This window comes from Bombina bombina, chromosome 8 (assembly GCF_027579735.1).
Source record: "Bombina bombina isolate aBomBom1 chromosome 8, aBomBom1.pri, whole genome shotgun sequence".
Classification (NCBI taxonomy): Eukaryota; Metazoa; Chordata; class Amphibia; order Anura; family Bombinatoridae; genus Bombina; species Bombina bombina.
In genome coordinates this window covers 79,890,700-79,896,699 of record NC_069506.1, presented here as the reverse complement: position 1 = coordinate 79,896,699, position 6,000 = coordinate 79,890,700, and positions in this window count along the sequence as shown.

The window sequence follows — 6,000 nt, the reverse complement described above, 5'->3', positions numbered from 1 at the left end:
ATATACAAATCACGTAAACATTTACAATATGAAAATTAATAACACTATTAGATGATCAAACTGCGATCAGACAGCACATTGATAAAAAAGGAGGTTACATATGTTCAGTGATACCATCTATACCCCACGGTATCAAGGTATCCACTGTCCATGTACCCTATTGCCTATTATATCAAGGATCACACCTCTTTATTTATACAGGGTGAGAAACTGGACACCCTTAATATTTATGCTTTGTATCTCAAGGAGTAGGTAGATGCAGCACTGACGACTCCCACTGTCCTTATTATTTGCGATAACAACAGCCAAAGCCTATGTTCGCATTCAACCCCCTAGGGGTAATGGTATACAGGCTGAAAATCTATCTCGCCTCCAACTGTAACAGAGCCTTTGCCCTGTCACCATCACGTCTAAGGTGTGGGACATGATCGATAAGCATAGTCCTTAACATAGACACTGAATGCCCTGCATTGAGTAAATGTCTTGCGACAGGCTGGTCCGAACGACCTCTCTCAAGTGCTTGTCATATTGCCGATTTGTGGTTAGCAAGTCATTCACGGAAGGATGTCACAGTCTTTCCATCAGTCTATGAGGCCTATTTATCAAAGGTCTGTCGGACCTGATCCGACAGTGCGGATCTGTTCCGACAGACCTCGCTGAATGCGGAGAGCAATACGCTCTCTGTATTCAGCATTGCACCAGCAGCTTTTGTGATCTGCTGGTGCAACGCCCCCCTGCAGATTCGTGGCCAATTGGCCGCCAGCAGGGGGGTGTCAATCAACCCGATCGTACTTGATCAGGTTGAATTGTGGTGATCTCTGTCCGCCTTCTCAGAACAGGCGGACAGGGTTATGGAGCAACGGTCTTTAGACGGCTGCTTCATAACTGCTGTTTCTGGCGATCCTGAAAATAAGACACTACATGCAAAGTAAAAAGAATGGTGGATCGTTTCCTCCAAAAAAATGCTGCCCCTTTGGGTGTGTACACTGGCCTTATTCTAATAAGTTTTCATATGAAAAAGGCCTTTGTACAGGCCTAAATAAGTAGCATTTTTTTGTGGGTGCCCTACCATTTATTTTTCCTTGACACTTAGCAATGCCTCCACTTGATGCAACCGTGACCAGTTTATTGGGCAAGAAAACATTGGGCATCAAACATAATTATTTTTGGACTATATTGTTGGTGCTGCATGGGATAATTAGGGGTTAATTAATCCTAATCATTAATCCTTTTGCCCCATTTCTTTGTGCATTTTTTTTCAGAGACAATATTTAACTTTTCTAATATCACTCTGCATTTAGTGTCATACAGTGTTTAATAATTTCTATGTAGATATATTTTCAAATTCATTAATGAAAGTGATTTTTTTAGAGACAATTGCAAATCAAATCAAATATAAGGCTTATTAGGTTTTTTTTGTCAGCAATGTACATAATTTAAATAACTTAAAGGGATACTAAAGCCACATTTTTTTTTCTTTTATGATTCTGATACAGCAGGCAATTTTAAGCAACTTTCTCATTTACTTATATTATCATGTTTTCTTTGATCTCTTGTTCTCTTTATTTGAAAATAAGGAATGAAAGCTTTGCAGCCGGCTCATTTTTGGTTCAGTACCCTGGATAGCGCTTACTATCAGCAAGCACTACCCAATTTTTTCAGATTTTTTTTTTTCATAAAAGAAACATTTTGGGCTTAGTATCCCTTTAAATAGTAGCACAAGGGGTCTTGGAACACAATTATATTTAGCCTTCCTTGTACTCAAATAGTCAATTAGTAAATTTTTAGTTACATCATCATCATAAGTTAATTTTTAACAATTTAATCATGGACTTGTGTTACTAAATTGAGCTAAAGTGATTGCAAGAAGATGAGCACAATGTACTGTTCCATATGCAATGAGCATTGCTTTATTTGTAGTCTAGGCCTATGTGTTAACCCTTACAAAGGGGTTAAACGCTGAGGTAAAGCCCTAATCTGGAGCAACAAACAAGGCACGGCTAGTAAGTTGTTCAAGAACCTCCAATCACAGGATGTGTCCTGCTAAGACCTACAATGCTTGTTGGACTTTACCTATGTGTTTAACACCTTTATAGGGATAAACACATAGGTCTAGATTACAAAAAATGGAAAAGAGGCAACACAAGTGAAGCACAAAAATGCAAAAAAAGTGGTACGAAGCATAAACATCACTGGAACAATATACATTTATCAACTTAGAGCTAGATGGTGTTCTGCAGTATTCTTGTCAATGCTTAAAGGGACATTAAACCCACATTTTTTCTTTCATGATTCAGATAGAGAATAACGTTTTAAACAACGTTCTAATTTACTTCTATTATCTAATTTGCTTTATTCTCTTGATATTCTTTCCTGAAAAGCATATCTAGATATGCTCAGTAGCTTCTGATTGGTGGCTGCACATAGAGGCCTCATGTGATTGGCTCACCCATGTGCATTGCTATTTTTTTAACAAAGTATATACAAAGATTGCAGCAAATTAGATAATTGATGTAAATTGGAATGTTGTTTAAAATTGTATTGTCTATCTGAATCGTGAAAAAATATTTTTAAACAGTAGAGATTAAATTATTTACTATATACATTAATTGATTTTGAATGCACAATAGCAAGCGATATCACTTAATACCGGATTGTGCGCTAGAAAAGCACTTAACTATTAGCTTGTAATCCATGAGCTTGTAATCCATTCTATCACTTCCCACTGAAAGTACAGGGCACACTTTATCAGTATTAGATGTGTTAAAATGTTTTTGCTTCACGTTTTACCTAAGAACTTGTAATACCCAATTGTACGTCAATGATTATAAGAGGCTGAGTGCAAAATAATGTCCACATGTTATCAATTGCGCTCCACTTGTAATGTAGACTGCAATAAACTACGGTCAGTAAAATAAAAAATAAAAACATTTAGAAAATGTAATTTTTGCTTTCGAATATCCCTATTAAAGGGACAGTCTACAACAGAATGTTTATTGTTTTAAAATATAGATAATCCCTTTATTACCTATTCCTTAGTTTTGCATAATCAACACTGTTATATAAATACACGTTTTACCTCTGTGATTACCTTGTATCACCTCTGCAAACTGCCCCTTATTTCAGTTCTTTTGACAAACTTGCATTTTAGACAATTAGTGCTGGCTCCAAGCTAACTCCACATGCCTAAGCAAAGTGTTATCTATATGACACACATGAACTAACACCCTCTAGTTGTGAAAAACTGTCAAAAGACATTCAGATAAGAGGCGGCCTTCAAGGTCTAAGAAATTAGCATATGAACCTCCTAGGTTTAGCTTTCAACTAAAAATACCAAGAGAACAAAGCAAAATTGGTGATAAAAGTAAATTGAAAGTTGTTTAAAATTACATGCCCTATCTGATTTATGAAAGTTTATTTTGGACCAGACTGTCCCTTTAAGAGATTCTTGGTGTTTCTAAAACCTCAGGAGCCAAAGAATAATGTCATTGTTTTCAATGAGTTTTTATTGTAACATAATTTACCTATTTTCTCTAGTTTATGTTTATTCACTTAAAGGGACACTGAACCCAATTTTTTTTATTTCATGATTCAGAAAGAGCGTGCAATTTTAAGCATCCTTCTAATTTACTCTTATTATCACATTTTCTTCGTTCTCTTGCTATCTTTATTTGAAAAGAAGGCATCTAAGCTAAGGAGCCAGCCAATTTTTGGTTCAGAACCATGAACAGCACTTGTTTATTGGTACTGTCCAATTAGCATGGACAACCCAGGTTGTTCACCAAAAATGGGCCGTCATCTAAAATTACATTCTTGCTTTTCAAATAAAGATACCAAGAGTATAAAGAAAATTTGATAATAGGAGTAAATTAGAAAGTTGCTTAAAATTGCATGCTCTGTCTGAATCACGAAAGAAAAAAAATTGGTTTCAGTGTCCCTTTAATTTCATCAGTCCCATCAAATAACTTTATAAGTAATTTCACTTGTGTCCATATGTGATGCTAAGTTAGCACATTTAAAATAAAATCTTATAACTAATCAAATAGTCTTTGAGAAATATAATTTAGTGCTATGAATTGGCATTTGTGTCCCCATTACTGAATTCCTGGAACAATCTGATTACAGCTATCCCCACAACTGGGTATTTTACAGCTTCATTCAGCAGAACATTTGTGCCAGGTCCCTTTGTGCAGTGTTGAAAGCATTGCCAGAGATAATTGTTTAAGTGCAGGGGCTTTGCCAAAGCTCCCTGTTGTGTAGTTGAGAAATCTTCAGGAAGTTTCATGTATTGCTTAGCAGTTTGCGTCCTGCACATCTGAATGTTCACTTCAATTACTTGAAGTGCATGAACTCTTGAGTGAGTGGGCTGACAAAGAGACAATTATATAAGCTTCCCAAAGGCTGCTAAGTTTAAACAGGTGTGACATCATAAATAGACCATTGTAGCTCATTTCAACTGCAATATATTTTTAACGGGCATATCATTTATTGTGAAAATCAATTGTTTTATAGGAAAAATACATTCTGATGGAGTGACATCATGCTACTGAGCAAATACAATCGCTTTTGATACAGTTGGAAGACATATTGTTATATGCTTTGCTAAAGTCTATTTGCTGGAATTAATATTAAATTAATTACTTTTCTTGAATTTAATTAATTAATTAATTAATTCATTCATTAAAGATCAAAACATTTTCAAATCTGAAGTTTTTTTCTGAAAGTGTAAATAAATTACTACCTTAAAGGGACATGGAAGTCCATAAACAATTTTAATATATTTGTTGCTATCAAATTATCTTGTTCTTTTGGTCTCTTTTTTTAAAAAACGTAGCTGTTTTCCATGAGAGCATACCTAGGTATGCTGAGGAATATGTCTTGTGCAATATGGGCTAGATTACGAGAAGTACGCTAACTGTTGAGCGCAAGCAATATCGGTTTTATCGCTGCTCTCTGCACGTGTCGGAAGTAGCTTGCTATTACAAGGTGAAAGTAGAAAGCATAAGCACAATCGTAATTTATGTTCATGGGGTTAGCGCGGCTTCAGAGCTCTGGTTAACTGTTAAGGTAGAATAAAAAGTAAAAAAAAAACACTCATTAAAGGGAGAGTAAAGTCAAAACTAGACATTCAGGATTTAGACAGAATATGCAAATTAAAAAAAAACTTTCCAATTTACTTCAATTATTTAATTTGCTTCCTTCTCGTGTTATCCTTTGCTGAAAGGTTTATCTAGATAATCTCAAGAGCAGCAAAGAACCTAGGTTCTAGGTGCTGATTGGTGGCTGCATATATATATACCGATTGTCATTGGCTCACCCATGTGTTCAGTAAGAAACCAGTAGTACACTGCTGCTCCTTCAACAAATAATACCAAGAGAATGAAGCAAATTTGATAATAAACTGGAAAGTAAATTGGAAAGAGAAACCCGGAAGGAAAACATTGAACAAAGGGTTCTGTGACCCCCATGGAGGCCAAGTGAAGGGGTCATATGGAGGTCAGTAGGTTAGGCCATATGAGGGTAGGCGGTAGAAGGCAACAGAAGGGTGGCATTGCAGGATTGGAACGTGCAAGGAGAAGCTGCTGCTTCCCTGTGCACAGCTGAATGGCGGGACCTGGTGAACGGCAGGTGGATCTTACCTGTCCTGCTGTGGAGGCTTTCCGGAATCGTTGTCTCGGCAGGTTACTGCTGATCAGGGGAGGACCGGGAGCATCGAATGGACCAGGATGCGCATGAAGAAGCTCCGGCGTCTACTCGCACGGCTTATTCCCAGGACCAGTGGCACGGCAGAGGGCTCATTCCTGTCTTGGCAGTGGCTCTGCAGGAACAAGATCACGGTGTGTGGCTTAGGAGTGTAAGCTGTCCGCCTTGAGGTAGGTCAGAGGTAGGCCCGTTACTGGGAAGCGGTCGCAGGGGACTGGCTGGAGACGGCAGGAGGGCTGCTGGAAGCGGAGGCGGTGTCTGGAGCAGACGGCAAGCGTTCAGTTTGCAAGGGGTTTG